This window comes from Anguilla anguilla, chromosome 7 (assembly GCF_013347855.1).
Source record: "Anguilla anguilla isolate fAngAng1 chromosome 7, fAngAng1.pri, whole genome shotgun sequence".
NCBI lineage: Eukaryota > Metazoa > Chordata > Actinopteri > Anguilliformes > Anguillidae > Anguilla > Anguilla anguilla.
In genome coordinates, this window is record NC_049207.1 from 50,077,008 (window position 1) to 50,102,732 (window position 25,725).

Genomic DNA, 25,725 nt, shown 5'->3' on the forward strand with positions numbered 1-25,725 from the left:
GAAATGAGCTCCTCGGTTGCATATTTAAAACTAGTCCATGTTGTGGACAGAATGCGAGATTATTTTTAATGTCAGATGTTTGGGTCTTTGCAGTCAATCAATTCAAACTTCACCAGGACTGTAAACATGGAACAGAAACTTCCAGTATTGACTAAAATAACTTTTTGCGTTCTCCCTAACTTTCAGTTAATTAGAAGAGGGATTATGAATGCCATTGTATTCCATTGTCATTATCTTGATAGGATAAAAAAAAAATCTCTAAGTGAAATAAAAAAAAAAAATTTAATTTACCAGTGGACTCTTTCAGGATTAAACATTTGATACATCAGCTGCGTGTACAAGAAACGAAGGCATAGTGCTGAGATCTTTTATTTATTTATTTTTACTATGAAACCAAGTCACTCAACACCGACACACCCGAGAGCACAGTGACACAATCTGAAAATAGCCCAACAGGAAAAAAGCCCAACAGCACTACAGGAAAAAAGCCCAACAGCACTACAGGAAAAAAGCCCAACAGCACTACAGGAAAAAAGCCCAACAGTACCACAGGAAAAAAAGCCGAACAGCACTACAGGAAAAAAGCCGAACAGCACTACAGGAAAAAAGCCCAACAGTACCACAGGAAAAAAAAGCCGAACAGCACTACAGGAAAAAAGCCCAACAGCACTACAGGAAAAAAGCCCAACAGCACTACAGGAAAAAAAGTTCTACAGAAAAAAAAAAAGCCATACAGCCCTACAGGATAAAAAGCCCTACACAACCGAGAAAAAGGTCCTACAGGCCTACAGAGCACACTGCTGCTACTGTCAAAAACCCACAACCAAACGACAGACCGGTGCAACAGTACCTCAGCAAAGAAAACCAGCGCAGATACATGCACCTAAACAGGCTTTTATGAAGCATGTAATAAGAAGCAGAGCCACACATAGATAACTTAAAACATACAATGCTAAGCATGTATGTAAATGTTGCCATGTCTAGACTGTGGAATATCTGGAAGCTAGAACTAGTTTTTTTAAATTGAGTTGTTTACTCATATTTTGCAGTGAACAAAAGTTTCTTAAAGTCCATACGGTGGCGAGGTTATATCTTATTTTCTAGTCCATTAGATTTCCTATTCCGTGGATGAAAAGACAATCATGAGAAATTTTTCCTGTTTTATGAGCAGATGTCTTCCCAGCCCTTCTCTACTTTGATTGCTTCATCGGTTACAAGGCCGTGTTTAAACAGAAGACAGGATTACGAAGACCCAGTTCAGCGTGGACTATTCCAGTGACTGAAAGCTACACGGCTCTTTCAGGGAGCGAATCCTGAGAGAACAGAAGTCCTTCACATTCGCTCGTGTGAAATGAGACGTAAAATAAAACTGACTGACACATTCAACATAAGATTAGACTTTTTCTAAAACCAAAATTGCTGCAAAATGTATGATTTTTGTATGATGACCAATAGAAAACTACTCAAACATGGGTAGCATTAACTTTCATGTCTCAGTGGATTATTTTGTTATTTTTGTTTTTTGATGGGACACATTACACAATCTACAGCCTCCAGGATCTAGATAGTTTCTTACACACACACACACACAAACACACCCAAAAAACTACCGTGGAGTACTTGCAGTGTGAGCTTTCAATAAATAGACAGATTTTCATGTTTGGATTGACCTCATGCTGAGGTTTGGCAGACTGAAGTTTCTCCTAACAGAATGTTGTTCTGTTGTTAACCCAGTAAGTGATCCTTAGTTCTTTCTTCCTAGATTGAGCAGTCTAGCATTGTTCCATACCCTGTGACTACCTTATGAAAGTAATTTCATTGAAGTTATTTGATTGAGCAAGTAGCCACAATAATTCAGCAAAGAAAGCTGGCTTTGGGCAGGACGATTGTTCATAGTAAATAGAGACAGGGTCATGGAGATGAGCAAGCAAAAAAAAAGAAAGAAAGACAGAAAGAAAACAAGACTTTCGGACTTTGTTTCATCGTCGCATTATTGTTTTGTCCAGCACAACAGATGCGCGGGTAATCACTTGTGTGTGCAAAGGCACTCGTGGGTGGAGCAGCTTTGTCTCAACTTACAAAGTATAAGTTTCTCCTTCGTGAATTTGTGTCACTGCTCCAGATCAGTCAGCCCACTCCAGCTGTGGCTTATTCCCTCGAGCTTCTCATTAAACGTTGACAGGGGTCTAAAAAAGAAAAAAAAAGGTTTAAACAAGGACACGTTATTCGGCAAAAAAAATGAAACAAACAGAAATTATACACCGCCGAGGGTGTAGCTTTCACATGAACTGCATTACCGACGCCGTCTCCTCTTTGATGCTTTCTGAACTGCTTATTAGTTCACTGAAAGACAGCGGAGGCAATCTGCAGCGAAATTGCTCGATATAATGCCTGCCTCGCTCCACTAATTTTAACATCTGAATAAAAAACATATACATATATATATATAACTCTGAAACATATAATATATGATTTTCTGTGCAGCAAAGCGAGCGATGTAGCATCTCAAGTATCGTCATTTGAGCGAACGTAATTCCGAATGCCATTCCATTAAAAATGCACATAATCATTTCGCGCGGCAAGATTGTTTGTTTCTAATTCCGAAGGCAGGAGCAAATGGAGTCTCTTGCCGTATTAAAAGAGGGAACTTCTCAGAGCGCCACAATTACAGCGGTAAAACTGTGAATTGAGGTCTGCTTTCAGGAGTGGGCGGATGAAAGCAAAGATTAATAAAGAGGAAGAGAGAAGCTCCTCTCGGGAATCGGTCTCTGTAATAGAACAGAGGGCTGCGGTGAAAAGAGAACATTTTATATCATTTTGAAACCGTTAGAACTTTCCTCAAGAAAGGATTGACGCAAGGCATTGACTTGCAGTTAAAAATTTATAGACATAAAAAATGTGTGTATACACATGCACATTTATACACAGACATACACATCCATAAATACATACATACATGCACACATACATACATACATATGTCTCTTTGATGTTGCACATACAAATACAGGGTATTCAATAGCTAAGGCCAATAAAGTGCTGTCATAAGCATGTCATAAGACATTTTATGACCAGTTATAACCATGCCATTACACAGCCAAGTTTTTTTTTTTTGTTTTCATAAAATGTACTGCATGAATGAAAAAATAGTATGTCTGGTTATGGCCAGAGGTTTTATGTCATGCTTGTGACTGTGTTATGTAAGATTTATGGCATATAATCCAAATAAAGAGTTACGTAATACAGTTGCAAATCACAGAATCCACAACATATTCTGGCAACATTTATACAAATTTACAAGTAATCCAGACTGGAAGAAAAAGTTTTTTTTTTTGCATTGTGTCGACTTTATTTTCCTGGAAGATCGGCCCCTGCACTTATGGGGCATTATGGGTAAAAAAAAGAAGCCTAAGTTGCCGTCTTAGCCTCAGAAATGATGCTAAGATAAATAATGCATGACTTCCTGAAAAGTTTCAGTCAGAGGCTTATGGGATTCCACATCACATTTGTTCCCGTAGCAGATAACGTGCGCTTTGGTCGAGAGTGCCGAGGAATGCATTCCGAGTTTGTATTCCTGTCCATCAGCCCATTCCTGCACGGGTCAAAGTTCAGAGGCTCCAGCTGATTCTGCTGCTTACAGCAATAACCAAAAAAAAAAAAAACAGAATGAAGAAATACATGGAGCTATCTCAACTGGAAAAGTGCTGCAAGCAAGTTGCACTGCATTGTCTGATTCAAGCTGTGTTGCTGCGTGTACTACAGAAACGCACAATTCATAATTCATATCTTGTTGTCACAACACAACCTATTATTTGTCTAGAGTAGCTGAATTCTTTACACTGGTAGCATGAATTAATTCTTTAAATGCAATGCATCCCTGTCATCAGTAATGATACTTCATGTTTCTGTTTGATTCCTTTTCAACCTGTTTATAGCTAAGTACACGTGTCCCCAAAGATTATGTTTGTCTCGGAAGTTGGAGTATGAGGCGACTGTGGGTTCAGATCCATTTTGACGTAGAATACAGTCGGCCCATTAAAACCAATTACACTAGACTGCCATTCGTAAACCTACTGCAGTGTAATTACATGCATTTGCATTTAATAATATACATCAAGTGCAATTAAGTATAGGCTAGGTGTGAAAATGCCAAAATGGCTTCATAAATGCACCAGAGGCAACGTGGAATATAAAGCAAATCTGACCCCAAAATTTAATTAAATAAACACCCCAAACCCATAGCCAAACATGGGAGCTTGAGGGGGATATTAGGAGAGATAAACACATATGAAAATGAAAATTCTCAAATTAACGGGTATTGCATTTTTTCCTGAAGACGGAGCAGATGAGTGTTCACGAACAATGAGCGTGCCAGCGAAAATGTGCCAACGGAACAACTTTTAATTCTAAATGCCTTTGAGTGAGGACAAGCACCGAGGCTTGTCCCCGAGCATTTCTTACGGCTGGTGACAGATTAATGAGGAAGGAAGTGGCAGCACAATTTTCAGTAAGCACAGGGTTTTTAAACAGTGTCACCTTGTTACTGTGATTTTTCTCTTCAAACGCTACGACTCGCAATTACCCGGCACAAATAAAAGCATCTTTGATGCGGCCCATCCTTCACAAGAAACTATTAAAGAAGTAACCGTAAATACCATCGCCATTGTATTTCACCATCAGATATTAGAGAGTAATATGTGATGCTTGACAGGAGCGCTATTAGCCAAAACCTGATTTTGGTGTGTGTGTGTGTGTGTGCGTGCGTGTGTGTGTGTGCCTGTGTGTGTACCGATTTGACTATCCAGAATTTCAGATGGTCATAGATAAGTTACGTGAAAAATGTGTTAAACATTTTTAATCAGATGGTATAAAAACTCCCCATTTTGGAAAAGGCTCATCTTTTGAATGTTTTAGTTAGCATATTTGCTACTTTGCCTTCACAAATTGACAACTGAATCATGTGTCAACCAAAGTGTTGCAGGAAATCTGTCTGACCATATCCTTTGAATATGATTGGCTGAAAGAGTATCACGGGCCAACAAAACTTGTGAGGTCAGCAGAGAAGCAATGGAGCAGAAATGCCTTTTTATAAATGCCTTTTTAGCTCTTTACAGAAATGAAAATATGAAAGGGAAACTGACAGGCACACAGAGGTGCATCGAGACCGAGCTGGACCCGTGAACAACTTCAGGAGAAGTTGTTTTTGTTGTGTGGGGAAAAGGTTAGCAAGAACAGTGATGGCCTGGGAATTTAGACGTGATTGTGAATGTCTTCCGGCAAGTCTGCAAGTTCTGGTCGTGTAAAATAAATTCACATTACGCATGGCATGCGAATATGAAAATAAGCCGATGTATTACCTGAGGAGTCAATCTAGTGTGGTGTACTATAAAATAGGTCATTATGCAAAGTAACTGTTAAAGTGTATCAGGAAGAAACATACAACAGAGGAGGCATGCCCTGGAATGGACATCGCAGTACACTTAACATTCTTATACCATAAATAATGAACATTTATGGATATTATACACTGAGGATTCATATACCGTAAATAATGGACATTTATGGGGGTGTTACAGGAGATGAAATTCAAGTAAATGAAGTTCTCAGTGAACATTTTTTTTTCGCACTAGGCATCAGTTCCACATATCTGAGAACGAGCAGTGATGTAGTCGCTTTGATTTAAAAAGACGGCTTCTTTGGACTAATGACTTATTTATGACCGGCTCTGTGATTTACTTTAATACTGCAGATAAACTCTTTCTTCTAGGGGATGAATTATGCATGTTGTACAAACTACATAAAAATCTTTCTGATGAATTAGTAACGGTAGCACATTTCTGAAAATTAAATTGGAACAAATTAATGTTGTTCCTCTGAGTCATAGAAAAAGAGTTAGTGGTGTGATTTGTGCCCAAAAGATCAAGTGGAAGACATAAAATGGGAGGCGATTGCTGTCAAATACCATGAAATCACTGCTGCTGTGACACATTCTGGTTTCATTTCACAAACCTCCATTTTTATCCTATTTGATCCTGTTTTCGCAACACATTCACATTTACACACACATTTCAGACAAACATACATACAAACATAGACATATGCACAAACGAATACAAACAATGTTTGTACATACATATTTATGTTATATCACCATGTACATACATATGTACATATATAAGTACATACACATACATACATATATACATACATATGCAGGTACGTACACACACATATATGCATACACACATGAATACATATGTACAAACACGCATATGTACATACAGTGGCATGCAAATGCCTTCAGTCGAGAGAAATGCATTCAAGTCAAAGCAACAATGAAATGACTCAGGCGTCCTGATTGGATAAGTATTCAGACCCTAAATTAGCCCAGGTGGAAAAAATTTAAATGAGAGATTTCATAAAATGAGATTGAATAAATCTGCCTTTGTAAGGTCCTTCAGTCAGGCAGTGAATTTCCAGCAAAGACTCTGCCAAGAAGACAAAGGAACTTCCAGAATAACTTTGGATTGAAATTGTAGACAGGCCACAGCTGAGCGGGGAGGCATACGACTCCGAGCAACCCTTGGAGGATGGCCATGTCAATAAAGAAGTGGGTTGACATACTGTGACAGAAGGACACTGTCTAGATCAGACTGTAACTGAAAAGTGAGCTGCCAGTGAAGTACAATACTGGCCAGAGACACCACTGTGAGGCCAACAGTAACTTTGAAAGGTCTACAGTGCCTAAAGATTGACAGCAGTGGCGTCCAATCATATGCCACGGAGGCCTGAGTGTATGTAGGATTTCAGTCCAACCAATCAGTACTCAAGCTGATATCACCAACTGACATACCTTCAACCAGAGAAGAGGGAAGTAATTACTGACATCAGCAGGTGAGGTGCAATGATTGGTTGGAATGAAAACCTGTGTACTCTCTGCCCTCTGTGGCACATGATTGGGCCCCAATTGGCCTACAAGGGTCCAATGACTACACTGTCCATGAGGCAACAATATCTTGGTCACGATGTCATCATGCGATACCTTTTTGCAGTCGAGAGGATTTCTGGGTGGGAACGCGTCATCAAGATTTTAAATATGCATGTATGATTTTGTTTAGCATGTAGCCTATTAAATTCAGAGTCTGAAACTGGTTTTACATTTTCCTGTTAAAAAATAAAAATGATCATCATTTAGTCATTATTTGAAAAATAACCCCAGGGATAGAGCTTAGCTAGACGTGCCAGATGTCTGTGGTCCTTTGCAAAGACAATTTAAAAACACTTAAAACCTCCAATCAAGCAAACCCCAGGGTTTTATGCTCCAACAGATCCACCCTGGGGGGCATTTTAAGACATCCCTGATCTTAATAAAAGGAAACTAACTTACAGAAAAAAAATAAAGTACATTTCAAACCACATATCTACTTTCTTTTCCCCGTCAGGACTCATTTAAAAAAAGGAACTTAATTTTTTTTTCTTCCAGAATTCCCTGGTTTCTCAACATCATTTTTTACTTCTTTGCCCTCCAGATTTTCATGCTTTTCACAGTTTTTTATGCTTTTTTCCCCCCTCACAGTTTGGAATTCCCAGCTATATCCACCAGCTGCACCCATTTTTGAAAAATCTGAGCCCGGAAAAGCCCATGCCCTCTTCTGAACCGCCATGCGAAACCACCAATTCTTTGCACGCCACGGCCCTCAAGCTGAGCCTGCACAGACATGAGTCTGAGGAAGACGCTTGGACATGAAGCTTGAGGAAGTCAGACCACGGGCGTCTGGCTGACCAGTAGGGGTCGCTGGCGAGTGATGCAAGGCTACCTGGTTGAGTACCCGCCCCGCCCCCACACCCCTCCAAGGGCAAGGCTACACTCAGTCAAGAGCCAACCCATGGTGATGCCAGTCACAGGTGGCAGTGATGACAGTCTGGGATTGATATGTGTCCTGTCTGCAGATTGGCCCTTAATAGGATGAACCTCAAGCAGCAGGGCTTGTTCTGTTCTCATAGTGACTTACTGTAACCCTTTAAGGTGCAAGATCACAAATACGCAATTAGAATGTTCTTAACTGAACATTCTAATGCGGATGTAACCATCACTACTGGTAACTGAAAACAATGTTCTAGAACACTGAAAAAAAACATTCCAAAAGACCTACTCTTCAAAAGGGTTAAAAGCTCTGACTGTAATCAAGAGGTCGGGGAACAAAGTAAAGGGGGTTGATGCCGCCCCTCCCCCCCATCTTCTATCTCACCCTATATAATCCTCTCAATTTCCAATTACATTTAGAAGACAGCAGACTTTTCCAGAGCACTATGCTACACTGTGACAAATCAGAGGCACAATGAATCACGCTCTGGCCCCAGAAAGTCCCCTGCTATCAGCTCAATAATTCAGCCTACACGTTGGCAAGCATCGCCCAGGCATGTTCCAGCTCTGGCCCTGCAGAGCCACAGTGTCTGCGGCAACCAGTTCAGAACCAAGAATCCAGGTGAGGTTAACTTAACTGTGATTGACTGCGTAATCACCTGCTTTAATTGAACAGTTAATTACTCGCTAATGAAAACCAGCACACCCTGTGGCTCGCTCGAACCAGGGTTACAGCCTCCTGCTCAGAAGGCATATGACTGGTTGGGTGAGTTTGGTTAATGTGCATGATAATATGATACTGTTACTGTAAACATCAAAAAAAAGATGATAATGTTAAAACCATTATACTGTGCATGCAACTCTAACCCTCACAGATGACGGCAAGCTAAACTCAGCTCAATAAATGCCAGTGAGCCTCACACAAGCAGTAATCCTCCTGCATGTTTAAACATTAACAAACAGTCCTCTCTCTTCCTCGGAAAGGTTAAAGCATATCCACAGGAGGAAAAAAATGTCACTTTCAAGGAACAGATAAAATCATCCTCTACTTCTTTTCATTCCTCCCTCCATCTCTCCATCTACGAACAGATTGCATTCCTTTTTCTGGAAAGGGCAATGCTGACCATGGAAAAAGCCAAAGTAAATTTTTTTTAGCTATGACAAAGGAGAACATTCCAGAAAAATGGCATTTCATGAATTCCTCAACACAGAAAAAGAAAAATTAAATGAAAAAAAAGAAAAGACACATGGCATCCTCACAGGACGTATATAGTCAGAATTTATATTCAACTTCAAAAATGAATAAAATGAAATGAAACACTCAGTTTGTAGAAGCATGATGCTATTCAATTTTTTAAAAAAATCATGAATATCTAAATATACTGTATGAAGACTGTACACCTTCATCTGGAACACAGCAAAGCAAATTCTGTGGTCCTGATCTAAATCCAGCACCCTCTCTGCACAATATATAGCTGCAAAGGCAGGTTAGTGCATTAATTTATGGGAACAATAAAAAGTGCCTATAAACAATAATGTATCGTTACATTACATTTTATTTTATTCGGCAGACGCTTTTATCCAAAGCGACGTACAATAAGTGCATACCAAAGGTCATTGGAGAAACTGCAGAACTCGGTTTGATAACGTACAATTCCCATAAAGTATCAGTTCTCCATAGCCATGAATATCAGGTGTAGTTCCCACAGTAAGCGTAGGATAGGTCAGTAAGGTTATAACAAGCCAAACTACAAGTAAGAAAAGTAATTTCTTTTTTTTTTTAGTTTTCTTCAAGAATGTTGACATTTTACTGCTTTTGGAGTGGCAAGCTGGTTTTCATGTACACAATTTAGGCTCTTGGCAGAGGGACTGCATATGATTCTTTGCGTCGTCGATGGCAGTAGCCTTCACCTCTGATTACAAGGCGGAAATGCCAGACATCAGGCTATTTTACCAGGACCCGTCCTGGAACTTACCTACCACGTGGCTAAACCGAAAAAAAAGTTTGGGTGCAGCATGTGGACTATTTTGAAATGCTAAACGACAGTGCCTTTTTTACAGCAAAAAATAATAGCTTTATGCTCAGTAACCTCAACTAATATCAACTAATCAAGATCGAGTTTTTGAAAAGCGCATTTTGGGTTTAAGTGTACAGCATTTGTAAGCATGCCTTTTGGGAAGCGTATATGTAACCATTTAGTTCCCCAAATGATCAATTTGCTCTTAGTTGATCAATCAGCCAAACAATTGGTACTGTAGGCTCTGCAGTAAGAAAAGGCTTTTTAATCCAATAGAAGGCCCATATGTTTCCAGGGTTGTTTTCAAGGTACTTCACTGTATTTGTACCCACTTATTTAGTGCTTAACACAAACTGCAAAAAAACCAAAACTATATTGCTCAGCAATATAGTGAATGGCATAAAGTGGGTTTGTACTGAATGGCATATAGTTAGCCGGGTGAATCAGGCTCATCAGGTTCCTGCAGTGCCCCCCCCCCCCCCCCCCCCCCAGACTGCAGACCATAGGGTAGGGGCGGGCGGGGCGGTTTTGGGAGCTGGAGATTGCGGTAGAGGACCCGTTCGGCTCCCCCCGTGGACAGATGTCTCCCTAGGTGACCGCGTATGTGGGCGTGGGCTACGCCTGGAACCGGCCCTGCCTATACGGGTCTCCTGCTGCAACACGTCTCCTCCGTGGATCAGCGCTAGCTCTGCTGTAGCAGTGCAGCAGACTCACCAATCAGCTGCAGCTGCGTATGAGGGCGTGGCATAACGGTGATGATGGAGTGTAGTACACTAGCTGCCATTTTTGAAAATATATCGCCCACAAAATAGGCACCATGGGGTGATCTCTGACAATAATCTATAGTCTGTTGAAAATCCTCGAAAAAACCAACCCAAGATCCTTCATTGATGGTAACAGTGTGTGTGTGTGTGTGTGTGTGTGTGCAGTCTCCCACATTGATTCTTAACCATACATTGACTGTGTAATATGCTTTTGAAATGTTAAATATTCTTTAAAACTTGTATTACATAGTTTAAAACAAAAACCAGAAAAAAGTTTTTTTTTTTTTTTAAAGATACCATCAAGTCAATGGTCTCTGTAGGGCTGAATTACAAATGCTTCACGCGTCCACCTAAACACTTGGGTTTTTATATCCTCAAAGCACCAATTTGTGGGCCTTTTAAAGTGAGCTACTATTTCCAGTTTAATGTTCTTCCTCAAATCTCTCTGCAGCCCTGGGTGTTTCTGCTCTTAATGACCGCGGCACGAGGGCGTATCGAGCGTGGCTTTCTCTCGGCGCGCTGTGACCAACTGAAATGGGGAGGACGGAACCTGACAAGAATCCTAAAGCGGGTTATCCGCGCAAGGGCGCGTTTCGAAAGGCGGAGGACCGTTTAGCTGTAGAACGCGCCGGAAACAGAAGGAGTTGAAATACGGTGTCATGGGAGGGGAGAATGGGTAACGAAAGGATTAGGGAACAAGGTTAATTAGGCATCAGCTTGTTCTCATATGCCGCAAAACGCTAAATCTCTACAGATGATTGGATCGTGCGAGAACTTGACAATGGATTGTGCGACAATAGTCTCACCTCTCAAAAAAAATAGTAAGGTTCGATCGATAACACTTCTCAGTTGCTTTGGTATGGACAAGAGTACTCAGGCATGAAATAATGTTTCAGAGACACGTGCTTTCATTTATTCATTCATTCACTCATTCATTCATCACTAAGATAACATAACATCCATGCAACAGTGCAGAAATCGATAATACACAACAACAGAACAAATCTAACTTTTTTAAATTGAGTGGGACATGGCAATTGAATGATTTACATTTCAGAGTTCAGCATACTTCAGGGTTAGGAGCGATGACTTACTGTGCAGTGTATTCCATGTTGTGTCACTTCAAACCAAAGCTTTGACTTTGAAGCACAATGGTGTAAAGGCTAGCAGTGGCAAAAGACCAGCGCAGGTGTTATTACTTCTTACCAAATTCCAATTCGACAATTCCACAAACAGGATTTCCTTCATTCGTCTTAGCGACCGCGTATCCGCGTACGGTCCGTAAGAAGTTTGCACGACGCCCTAAGAACCGCGGTCAGGCCCCTGTGTTCATTAGCCAGGCATTGCATGTCCTGGCCCTCCTGTACGGAGTGCTGTTTTCACAGCACATTACCTTTCCCAAACCAATTAGATGACCTCATCACCCGGAAAAGTATAATTGACAAGTGGCCAATGTAATTTCCATATTACGGCAATAGAGACCTTGGGGGTAATTTGCTAAGGATTTCTCTTTGCCCTGACCCCAATAAGGAGATGCGAGCTTATGCAAGCAATAATAAAGGAAGAGGAAGGAACACAATGTCCCAAACTTCAGTTATGACATCGAAGACTTGCGTGACTTCCTGCTTAATGGTCGGAAATATGCGGCCATCCACGATATAATAGCTGAAGAGTTCTTTGCACCTTATTGCACAAAGATATCTCTGATGTTGGGGGACATGCACTGTCAAGGGCAATTACTCCTTTTCATTTTCAAACGTATGACAACCAAAGGAGTGACCTTGGAACCAAGGAAAGCAGCGAATCAGCTTCGAGCCTTATTGGATTACTATCCACAACCTTGTCCCCTTCTCAGACATCGCATCGCAGATTCTCGACCGCTCGACCTCCGTGACACATCCGTGAGTGGCAGACTCCACACGGTCATCAAATGTAATGGGTAAGCAACAAAATATCGACCTTGCAAGTCACTAAATTCATCAAAACCTACTTTCCCCAAATACTCATGCTAAAAAAAACCCCACGTAAAATAAATGCAGACGTTGTGAATTTTGCCTCATACTCACTGTTTGATTTGTAATCAAATTTGTATGATTAATGGAGGAAAAACGACTGATTTGACACAACTGACCCAATACTTTTACAGAAATGGAATGTAAAGCAATGTATATTAAATATGTTTGTATATGTTTGCAAAGCAATATACTGTAAGCATGTTTGTATATGTTTGTAAAGCAATATATTGTAAGTGTGTCTGTATATGTTTGCAAAGCAATATATTGTAGATATGTTTGTACATGGAAAAATACTGACTTGTATTTCGGAACATTTCATTCCTGCAGTCAGATAACTTATAAAGGTTACCGTGACGCTAAGCTTTCGCGCGCCACGTTCATGTTTGGCATACAAATAAGCAGCTCCGCTCTGTAAACAAGGTGTCAGTTTCTGAGCCGCTCGGATGGCCCGACAAGCCATAATTTAGAGGACACTTTAATGTGTGAGACAAATGCAACAGCTGATACTTTGAGTGAAAGCGAATGTGCAGGGTCATTATGAGCACCTAAGAACCCACTCTTAATAAAAGCACCGCCACAACACTTTTATTCTGAAAGCTACAACAAAACAACGTTGCATAAAAGCGTTCTCTGTGTGTTAAAGGAAAAAAGAAGTTATCAAGTGAATTCTTTTAGGCCCGAGTATAGATTATGTTCTTTTTTTAATCTTGTGATCATTTTCTACCAATTTGATTCTTTATAAGACTCCATAAAGGCAATCATTTCACAAAAAAAGGGGAAATTAAGGGAGGTTAGAGGTGGGGGGTCGGAGAAATCACCAACCTCCTCTGTTGGTATTTAAAGTGAAATTGATTCGGTTGCCCTTTCTAGGTTTCATTTACATTTTCAGGTTGGATAATCCTCCGCAAATTGAAGACCAAACTGTTAAAAAGGTCATGTTTCCAGGTGCTTTGGCTGAGGCGCACACAGATCACGGGTTCTCTCTCCTCTCATTGGCTCTCGCCGCCCAGGGCCGCTGATTGATTCGCTGCTGCCTATTAGGTAAGGGGACAAAAGGGCGAGTGCACTTAACCGAGCCAAAATGGCAGCCTCACAGGAGGTTCTCACTGTGACGTACCCGAGGGACTCTTAACTAAACTCAAAAACTGAAAAACAAAAAAAGGGTCCAACCTGTGGCAAGAGAGTTTGTATTTTATACTGAAGTAAATATCAGCGGGGAGGCATCGGTTGGCTGACAGCAGCACAGACTGGTTGGTGATTGGATAAAACACACCTGGGGAGGTAAGGTTGATGCGCACAGCGTTAATGCGGGTGTGACTCTCACGGTGAGGCTTTTTTGGCTCCCTTCACACCCCCCTTTTTAAGGGTGTGAAATCTCATGATCGTTGTGTGCCTGACAAGAAACAGAAACCGCCTCAATCATCCCCAATGTGAGCTGGAACAACCGCTTAACTGCGGAATGTTGTAAGGTTTGTGGACGTAGGACCTACAACCATGTTTACAATGTAGAAACATTTACAAAGCTGCCGTCGGAGCCGTAGAATTGCTAACGCGAGGGATTCGTTTGACGTGCGTGAGATTTTAGGAGCTGGATATGAGAGTGTGATGTTGCTATCTCAATGCGTAAGGTATCTGCTGTATAGACTTTTATCAATGACCAAACAAAATTCAGATGACATTCATGCCCCAACAAATCAAGATTTTCTCCAGAAATGGTGCTACAAGTTTGATAGCTGGATATGTAGCTAACTAACAGCTTTGATGTTGACTTCAGGGCCTGTATATCATTAAAATGTCTAATTTTGTAATCGGACTGCCTTGGGTGTAATTACATTCTTGCTAAAAAGTCAAAACATAAAAATGCTAAATTTGAAGTGCAAAAGTGAAAATATTTAGCAAATCAAATAATCTGAACATGAGATGTAAGTATGAAAATACAAGTTAGTTACTGAAAAGCTCACTTGCAGGAAATATTCTAAACTATAAAGTTTGATCACAGACGTCTCAGCCGATCCACGTGGGCGGTATCGTCAAAATAAAAGAAAAAAGTTCGCTCTGCGTGGTCTTGACACAAGAGACTTTGCCTTTCATTTCCTACTGTTTTTGTCGCAGAACACTTTTCTGGAAATTTCTGCTTCAAAACTAGTTTTATTCTCTGTGACGAACCACCTGTCTGGGCGGTCTGTCAGAATGACTGCTGCACATCATTCTAGGGAACACCTACAATGCCAGTCATCACAACTCTGCGTCACTGACACAGGTCTACATGGAGGGACCTGGGGGACTAGGTCTGTTTTTAATGATTCAGTGTACTTCACTCCTTCATTCATTCAAATAAACACCAACATTAGCTTAGGTTTTCCAGGAGTGTATAACATACTCCAGGGATATCATAATTCTTAGCAAATATATGGGCCTATATGCGATATGTAAATCTTGGCAACAGGGGACTTCAACCCCACCCCCAATGTCATTGGCAGTGAAATGAGCATGACTGAGTTTGGCTGTTTAAAGGTTATGTTGGCGGGGGGAACCACGGGCAGTCGGGTCCCCTGTTTACTGGCCTGTCACTTCCTGTCCTTTGTCAGGGCAGCTGCATGCTGGGACTTTGACGGCAGCCCGTCCTTGGAGGGAATTTCAACGAGGGCCTCAACGGAGCGTTAAGCAATGCAGTTCGATACAAACGTCCCAGACAAACAGCAAATTAATCAGCCAACAAAACCTGCTTTTCTGAAGACTTGTGCATTTTTTAAAAGAAGCAGCAGTAATTGTTTAGTGACTAGGAGCTATTGACTTTCATTATGGATGGGTTCGGCCGGGTTGGAGTCAGGTCACCAGGGAACGATAGCCCCGCGCTTAGCTAAATGAAACCGGGAGGGTGGGACATGCATAAAATTCAAATGCTAACGCTTAGTCTTTGAGGAAGAGAGAAAGGGAGGGAGGGAGAGAGAGAGAGAGAGAGAGAGAAACCACCTTCACGGTTTTTTTTTCTCATAAACTTTAAAAGATTTGAGGAGTCTAAGGTTACAGAGAAGTCCCTATTTCTCCCCGCGGAAAGGAGAAACTGTAAACTGTAGATATGAGTTTGTGTAGCGGGAGACACCCTAACGGATATTAAAACAGTATATGGCTCGGGCCAGCTTCCCTCCCTAGGAGGGTCGTTTATGTGTCCATATGTTTGGTTATGTTCTGTCTTCCCAAGAGCCCATCTTTTAGTCACCGCTGAGTCACTGTTCTGTCATCCCTTTAGTGTGTGGACTATAAAATATGAAATTGATTTTTTTAAATGAAGGCAGATATCCACATCCATTTTGAATAAAAACAAAAAAAAAAACTGCACGCCAGTCACCAAACGTGCATGAGCCAAGTAATAAGTTGACCAGCACTAAGAATCTTTTAATTGTTTTGTTTTGAAAGGGTACAGCAAGATAAGACCGTTAATATGTGGAATTCGCAATAATTAAAGCATATTATGTATGCAGCAATGATAAAAGTCAGCTCTCTTGGAGACAGCCAGTCATTGTTTATTCATTGTTGAAATCTGTGAAGATAATATTTTGGATAATGTGGATGTGATATGATACTGTTGATTGTGTCTGCTGAATTGGCAGTGAGCGCGCACGTCTCTGGGAATCCAACTATTTCAAATTATTCCCCCAAACAGTTGTTGTGTCGCCAGGTTTTTTTTTTCCTTTTTGGTTTGCTCATTTGCTTTCACCCATTCTTATCGAAGACAAAACCAACATATTTCAATGAATCAAAACAAAATTGACATTACATCCAACATAAAAAAATATCTTAAAAAAAAAACGAATTCAAGATGTAGGTTCCAACGGCCTTGTCTAGAAACAATACTGCGATGTGTCCTTTTTTTTCTCTCTCTCTAAAATAACGTTAGGAAAAATGGCTTAGAAATGTTTCCTGTGATCAGAAGCCAGTTCTGCTCTGTGGTTTGGCAGCGTGCGAGTGTGACAGATAGTCACTCTGCTCCCGGTGCCACCGCCTGGCTCTCTCTTCCGCGAGCACCTCGGAGGCTTCTCGGCACATTAATGTTGCATGAAACGCTGAGCCGGGCTCAACCAGTAGCGCCAAACAAATTGTAAATGTCAGCGTTAAATGTTTTACAACCAGGAGCTCTCGCTGCGCGAAGAACATCATCTTAACAAACAGTGCTTTGTGTGTGTGTGTGTGTGTGTGTGTGTGCGTGTGTGTGTGCGTGTGTGTGTGTGCATGCATGTGTGTGCGTGCATGCGTGTGTGTGTGCGCGCGTGTGCGTGCGCGTGTGTGTGCGCGTGTGTGTGCATGCATGTGTGTGTGTGTGTGCGCGCGTGTGCGTGCGTGTGTGTGTGCGCGTGTGTGTGTGTGTGCGTGTGGTGCCTGAAGGACAGTGGCACAGTTGCAGCTATAGAATCAGCATCTGTCTCCGCTTTGAAATGGGACTCAATGTGGCGACACTGAGTCAATTTTCCAGGTGTTGAATGAGGACATTAATATGCTGTGGTAAGTCATCAGCTTCTCCCTACACACACACACACACACACACACACACACACTTTTGCTGCAACCCCTGCCCCAATCAGATCACCTCTAGCCCTCGTATTGGCCTTCATCACTCCTTGCCCTTTGACCTTTGACCCGCCAGCCTACTGAAGTCCCACTTCATGCAGGTCCTACCAGACACCTTGAGAGCAGCTTGGTCACTTAAAACCTCTCCAATCAGAAAAAATAAGCTGTGGAATGCTATTTCACCTCCACCAGCATTCGCCTGTGTGGAGCTCACAGGAATTCCTTACAAGATTAATACTGTAAGCAGCATTCAGGTCAATGGAAATTTAATTAACCGACTGGAAATTTCTCATGGAACGTTACAGCTATTTTTAAATTCATCTCATTCCATTGAATATCGCTTCACTGACTGAATTGGCTGAATTTAAATGGAAATGAACTTCAATCTTGTTGACAGCAGGTTTCTTTTCTTTTTTTCTTTTTTGCAATCCATGAATTGAATTTCAATTTATTTACTGAATTAAGTGAGTGGGAAACAAAATTGACTGTGACCCCACTGGACAATTTGCGCTTGGGATTGGACTAGTAGCGTTACTGTAAGAAGGGTACTGTCAACGGGCCATCACTTGGCTAAATGAGGTGACTGAAACTATAGGACTAGGAGCACTTTGGCCATTTAGTGGGACTTGAATCCGTACTATTCCACAAAGAAAACAGACACATAGCCAGTGGCAAGCAGGGTGGCAACTAAAAATTTAAAAAGACAACCTGAATGTTCTGTAAAGTTCTCACACACAGATAGACATACAGATGTTCACACACACACAATGCAATACTCTCAGTGGGACAAAGAAAAGAAAATTGTAAAACAGAACCTGCAACGCATGAAAGTCCACACCGGCCTCTCCACTCATCTGCGGAACGCTTCAAGGTTATGTTGTCATAAGGAAATGTGTAAAAATACACCGGGTGGCACCGGGCAGATTTTTTTTGCATTAACTCCGCTAATTATGCGTAATGTTTGGGGTCGGCTGCCCCGGTGAAACTCGCGGCTGCGTTACGGTGAAACCCTATCGTGCATAATGCGTTAAGGAGGAGAGAGAAATTATAACCAATTTAAACTGTTGCTCAACCTGTTCACACCACGGAGGACAATCGGCGGCAAAGCCAGCACTTACGTGCGCTAGATTATTTTCCCACTGGAACATCTGCAATTAAAAAGGATCTTAATTATGGCCCTGCAGTCGAGCAATATTGGGTCCTCACTGTACAACACGCATAGAGAATGATTCATTCCGGGACCGTTCACAGGGTTACATTAATTTGTGTTCCTATAAAAAAATACTTTATTAACAAAGGGGCAGTAAATTTTAGCACTAAAGTTGGAGGAGCTATAAAAGCTGTAACAAACATATTACACATTTTCAGCATCCAGGAAAATTCTACTGATTAGATGTATGATTTTATCAGCGCAAAGAAACTGGATCTTTACATTACTGCTTGGCCTTCACACAGTAATTATTGTAATTATAGCACTTGGAAAAAAAAAATCTGCATATTTATTGAACTAACATGATGTGGCAAGTTAATATATTTGATTTATTTCACAAAATAATTTTAAAGAATATCACATATTTAAATTTAAAAAAATATGTTGTCATAAGAATGCATAAAAAACATAAATACATGCAAGCTGAAAACAATATTTCCATTTCACGCAATACCAGAATCCTTAAACATAACCTATAAAGGGGTTTTTAGCATTCCAAGTTAACAGTCTAAAAGTAAAACATTTTATTTTCAAATTTATGAATGCATAACCAACACTTTTATCTGTTGGAAGTCTCTCAGCGCCGTTTCAGAAAAAGTGAATATATTTTCAGCGCTCTCAGCGGTTTCAATGATAAAAGCTGAACTGCATTGAGTGTCATGATAACGCCCCGCCATGTTCATGAATATTTTCGAGGTAATGGAGAGTTTTCGGACGGTGTCAATTTGTAATGTGCAGAATGTCACCCTCGAACAATGCCTCGCGTTGCGACCTTAGCCGTTGGTTGACATCCAATCAGAGATGATGACTCATTTGAGACAGATCATTTCCCCAAGGGAACGGGGAAGGCGCGGCGGGAAATTAAGTCAACCTTCGCCGTTCTCGTGTTGATAGAAGGGTAGATTACGGACTCCGTTTCCCAGAAAGCACCCCATTCAAGTTTCACAGGAGGTCATTATTACATTCAGTGTACTGAATCTGCTGTGCTTAAAATACGCATATTTCAGAGAACATTCCAAAGATGTTTTCTTTTAATTATTTTGGCTTGAATTATTATTTTTTCTATTATTCCTTTAATTAATACAACAGCACTTACTCTTAATTAAACATTTTGCTGATAAATTTGCAATATAAGCATTACAGACTGACTGATCAACTGAATGGGAGCTGAAACTATAGAAGTACAACCACGCCTTACTAGGCTCATTGCTATAACTGATGCAAAAAAGGCAGAATTTACATGGAAACGTCCATTGAGAAACATGAAAATACTCTCAGTACTACAATCAAACCCAAAAGGGGTGCATCAATATTGCCAGAGAATAATAATAACACTTTGGGAAAATAAACAGAGTTTGATACAAAAAAGAGGCCAAGGATAAAAGTCACAGCTAGCTCTGGTGATTGCTTGGTTGAATACAACCTCTTTCACTCAGCATTAGAAGTCACATCCACCTCAAACGTTTTAAAAAAATCCTTTACACTTAAACAGTCACCGGGAGTTACGGATGTCAAAGTGACTCTCCACAACCTCATCTGACACCGCTCTGCAGAGACTCTGACAGACGTCTTCCCAGCACTAATTTGACTGACTCTAACACGACGACCACAGGCAAACGATGACGATACATCTTAATTTGACAACCGGCCCTCATAGCTGGTAATGGCCTAAAATAGAGGCAGTATATCCACATTATTCCTTGAACATCATCTTGCCGACGGGGGGGAAAAAAAATAATCGATACGGCGGCAGGAACATTCATGATCATTTAGGGAGTTGATATTGATGGCTATAATCTACAGGCCTGTTCAGGGAAAGAGAGCAGACTACTACTCATCAAATATTTTTCACCAGAGAGGTATTTTTGAGGCATGTACAGTGTCGTTATTTTGACTTACCATGGGGCGACTGGAAAAGGAAAATAATCCTAATATTATGCAACACTTCTTGCTCATGCAGTACTGCAGTGAGTCCTTTGTGGAACCAACAAACCAATTATGACTTTCTTCCCTGCTCTATTTCAAATTTAATGTTTTTTAGGATACACAGGCTGCCTATGTGACAAATGATGTTACTGTAAAGGCTCCACAAAGCTCAGGCACCTTAACGGGCTCCCCTTTCCTAAATATAACAAGGTACGGAACATGTAAATATTCACACCGTCATCTGAAATATTAGAAGTGTCCCACCGACTCGGAAACTGCTGAATTTCATAAAACGAAACAAAAACAAAAAAACTAAATTTCTAATATCGGCCATAAAAGTAAATGAACCCTGAAAAGCTCATCATTCGTCGAGACCGCAGCGCAAAAAAAAAACAACTATTGCCAATTCCAACCGAATAAATATATTATCGCCCGGGGCCATCTTGTGCATCTTACGGTATATGTTTGACTAACCCTGAGCCACAACCCACATCCAAAATGCATTATGAACCCCTTACCCGTTGAAGCCTGAAAAATAACAGAAAATGATACCACAAACTATATACTGCAGTAGGATAAATCCACAGCCCCTTATTAAATATTTCTCTACACGCTGATGGGTTGAGCTGTAAAGTTTCCTTGACGGTTTACCCTTCAGCATACGCTCTCACGGGCCACTTATCTACGTCTCAGACGCTGAGTATAACAATTACGTCCTGCCCCGTGTCTCATTGCAGGCCGATAATAGCCACGAGGCCTCGGGAATCCCCTCCAGAGTCCACCCGAAACCCAACCAGACATATCTTTACCTTCGTGTGACACGGGAGCAGGCAAACTATGCATTCTATTGGCTGGTGATACAGCAGCTATTAGTTTGTTACCTGGAGAATACCCCAGGTAATCAGACACACCGATGTGCACTAGAGCACAGCCAAGAGCAGTAAACTGCAGTCAAGAGTTGTAGCCAGTGAGCAGCAATCTGGACCGAGAACAGTAGTGGCCCTAATGGAAATGAAATATACTGAAAATATATTAAAATGAAATATATTATCAATATAGTGCACACAGTACTGCAACACTTCCCAATATACAAGCAAATATACAAATTGATATCATATACTGTCCCTCAAAGATAGATACAAATACAATTCCAATACTATTACAATAATAATAATAATAATAATAATAATAATCATAATAATAATAATAATAATAATAATAATAGCCCAGTGGTTTTGCACCTGACATGGCAGGTATTGTGTCTGCACGTATGATGATCGTTTCCCACAGGGTTAGACTCTCTCTGGGGCTAACAGTCCCTCCTGCCCCTCCGGGTCAAGCCCCACACCATTGTGAGAGAGCCCATCTGTCTCCAAGGACGGGCGGTATTTAATTCATAAAATAACATATAGATACATTTTTTTAGGGAGGCGTTTCACAACAGGATATATTTGTGAGTATTTTTGCTGTACCTGAGGGGAGGGGGGGGGGGGGGGAGAGAAAAAAGACATCAGCCAGCGAACCTTGAGCAGCATCAATAAAACATGGGCTCGCCCCGCGCTTGTTACACAGGGTTACATATTGATTTGTTTCTCGTTGTTTCTGGAGCGCGGCTCAGCACTTCACTCGGACAGGCACAAAATGGCCGCCTGTTCCCGCTCCCCCCCGAGGACATGTCCAATCACCTGAAGATATACCCCACTGTGAACGGCGACTGGTACCATCAGCGGCTCTTAAAACAAAGGATGAAGAGACGCAGGCTTAATATGAGGATGATACAAGCGCCAAGGGAGCCAAATCATTTCAGAAGTGGCGGTGTGAAAGTTTGAGGAGGAGGGGGGGTGAAGTTCAGGGGATGTTTGGGGGCCATAATTCATTCAGAAATACAGAATTTTATTTATAACACTGAATTATCAGTGCTGAACTGAGACAGGCTGATATTTCATCCAACCGCTATGCCGCAGTTCTCATTGACATCGAACAATAAATTGCAAAAAAGTTATATGCAACTTTCATTTTCTCATAGCAACTTTTACAGACAATAAACAAGGGGAATAGAGTGCAAGAATGAAAAGTAGTTGTCATTTATTGCTCACAGTTTAGGCCAAGGTTTCTCCTCAATCAGAAACTCCGGCTTCTTACTACTGACTTTCCATTGGACAGGACAAATTATTCAGTGGCGCTAGGTAGTCTACCTGTCTCAATCCATTAGCAGAATCTCCTCCTGCAATTTGTTTTCAACACAAAGCTCAACAAGGAATGTTTACTGTCTTTGACTTATGATATTGTTCTCAACATACTCTACATATGATTTTATTTTTGACAAAGCTTCATTGGATAATACATTAAAATCATAATGCAAAGCGGTGTATGATTTATGTTTTGCCTTCATTTATTCATTTACATAAACACTCAGCGGGGCATACAGCGTGTTTGACGCCAAATGCAGGCGTCCCCTGTGATTGGTGCTGGCTCGGCAGCAGTGGTCTGAGGCCTGTACGGCGAAGGATTGCCATTGGCCCGCAGGCGAGTCTGTCAGAGGAACGCACACACCCCGGAGGCTCAGACGCTTCAACATTTAAGGAGAAAAGGAGTGGAAATGCCTCTCGTTTTATCAGCCATATCTAACCGCCTTTCCCCCTCAGTCTGTTCAAATGGTCATTTTTTTAGACGCTGGCATCTAATTCGTTGTCTGATGGTCACCGTTGGGGGTTGTAACAACTTAAAATGGGAGGCATGGCAATCGCATTGAAGATGATGTACGATTGTGAATGATGACTTTTCGTAAGATTTTCGATGATTTTGGATACAGTGCCATACTTACATGCAATGTGCCACACTGGTAAAGTGGCACACATACAGTACCTATCCCCGTTTAGGCATAGGCTGCTGTATTCTGCAGAGCCTCTCTACAGCTTTGCGCATAACAAGACTGAATGTATTAGGAGCTGCATCTACATTTATTAAGGCACGGTATAATGTGCCCTAGTGCAAAATTAAAAAGTGTGATAAAACATTGCGCTGACTATTCTTAGTGCTGCTGAAACCCAGCCAGGTCTCTATGGAGTGTATAGTGAAGATATTCAATCCAGGAGCACTGCACAGCCTGGATAATGCGAGAGAAGAAACTTGGTGTATTATTATCGCATTGGTACATTTCATATGTTTTGCGAATTGACGTTTAATTGCATAGTTGTACATCTTCATATTCGCAGTTGTGGTAAGCTTAAGTCTTGCAAATTTACTATGATGATTCTGTATTAATAGAAAAAAAATTATGTATGACATATCATGGGTCTGATGTGAAAATGAAGGCTATTGAATCCACAGTTTTTTTGTATCAATAATATTTTGTATCAATAATCTTGTAAATTATTTAGCAGACACTGTACTACGGAACCAAGTTGTAAGGTAACATATACAGTATATACGTACATATATATGATACCTATGGTATATACATCATATTTTAAAAAATTAGGAATATGCATTTCATATACATTTTCCTTTGAGAAGGAAATTACTAACAATTCCCTCCATCTGCAATAGTTTAGCATTGCATTGAGCATATTTAACGTTGTCAGTGAAGTGCTTCCTTCTCGCAGTTTGCAGCCATTAGGAAGCGAAGCCACTCAGATCCTGTCTCTTTCCGTTACTAGCATCCATTACAAAAGGAAAAGGCTCCGCATTACAGTATAGCTGCAGATAGTGTTATTTTTCACAGGTGACATTAAAAAGCAATCTACAACAGTGGGGGAAAAGGCTTTCATTCTTAGCACTATTCCACCACGGCACATTTATAATATAATATCAAATGCATGCAGAAGGTTTCCCTTTGGTCCAAGAATTCATTACATGCGACAATACCATTAAGAAAAGATTAATGTTAAAAAAAAAAACAAAACAGGAGAACGTTTGACATTTTGGTTTAAATTATATTAATTGTGTCATAGATATTTTTCTCCAGTATGTAGATATTTTGTGACTGAAAATATTTTCAATTGTCTGGAGAGGACTTATGAACCAAGTTCATTAAGCAAAACGTCTGGCATGGATTAATTTGGTAATTAATATTACGAATGTTAATGTTGGACTGAAAAGGCAAAGAGCTTTGGGGATAATAATCAGTTTTTTTTCTATGAGGGGATTTGTTAGAGAGTGCGACTTCCTGCAGTGTTACCTCGGCAAGGAAATAGCAAAGAATCCAAAAAAAAGTAAAAATGCTAAAATTACCATATTGATGGATGTTAGGAAATCCAAGTTTCATCCTCCCGTCTGAATTACAGATGCTTATATGCACAGTAGCACTCTCATTTTCAAGTTTCTAAGTTGGAGAAAAGGCATTAGGCAGTGTCAGATAGCACTGAAGTTACTGCCCTCCTGCTTCCCGAGGACTCAGAATAAAGTACACTCACTTCAGATAACCTGAAGATGCACTCGTTTGAAGCACCACCAGTTCATATGCTACGTCATGACAAGGCTTACATTACATACTTGAGGTTGCTAATTCAGCTAAATAAGAAGAACGTTTAGGGTTGCCCCATAAAAATTAACAATGATTGTATGAAAGTATAAACAGATAAATAATCGCATCTGTTCTAATTGTGTTATGAAGGCCATCTGGAGATAGTGCACAGCTGTTCATGAACTGCACTTCATGCAAGGTGTGTACAATCAAGTGTCTACACCGTTTCAAAGTTACTGCTCGAAACTCCTGAAGAACCCATTTTTGTACTTAATGCCGATTCAACATGGCCGCCTGCCAGTCAGGCATAAGATTAGCTTTAAATTGGTTCTCGCACAAAATGCTGGCTGTAACACAACAAACACGAGCAAAGCTAGCGCTCGGTAGAAAACTGCACCCGCTGTTACTTCAGCTCGATCACAGCGGCAAACACTCCCAGAACCAAAACAAAAAAAAAAAAAAAAAAAAGGTAAAGAAAACAGATGATCTCAAGTTGGCCCGAAATAAATGAACAATCGCTCAAAAGAACAGCATGCCTGTGGGGTGAGGGGAGCGGAGATTCCTCACTTCTCTTCTCGGCAACACGAAAATCCCCCGGGAACCTGGCTGGTCCGCCGTCATCCCTAACTGTCATAGCAACGCACCACCTGATGCGATGGACTTGGCTGCTTTCAGTGTTCAAGCGCCAAGAATATTACTCCACAATTAGTGAAGAAACTGTGCTTTCCCCCCCCCCCCCCTCTCCTGTACATTAGTGGATCAGGAATTCCTGAAATTTGTGTAATGCTGAAAACTCTTCTCAAATGTTGTATATGTGTGTTCATGTTAATCATTGCTAATTGTGTTCAGATATCAATTTTCATCTGTTTTTTTTTTTGTATTTCATGTGTATATTGA

The 25,725-nt window shown here is 40.9% G+C and overlaps 1 long non-coding RNA gene across 2 annotated transcripts in view; it reads right to left on the bottom strand.

The window, feature by feature from the left end:
- Positions 1-414: 414 nt before the first annotated feature.
- Positions 415-25,725, bottom strand: part of LOC118231458 — a 92,847-nt gene continuing 67,536 nt past the window's right edge. For both annotated transcript variants that reach the window (XR_004766066.1, XR_004766067.1), the window contains one exon: positions 415-2,186. This is a non-coding gene — a long non-coding RNA (uncharacterized LOC118231458). The remainder of the gene's footprint in view (positions 2,187-25,725) is intronic.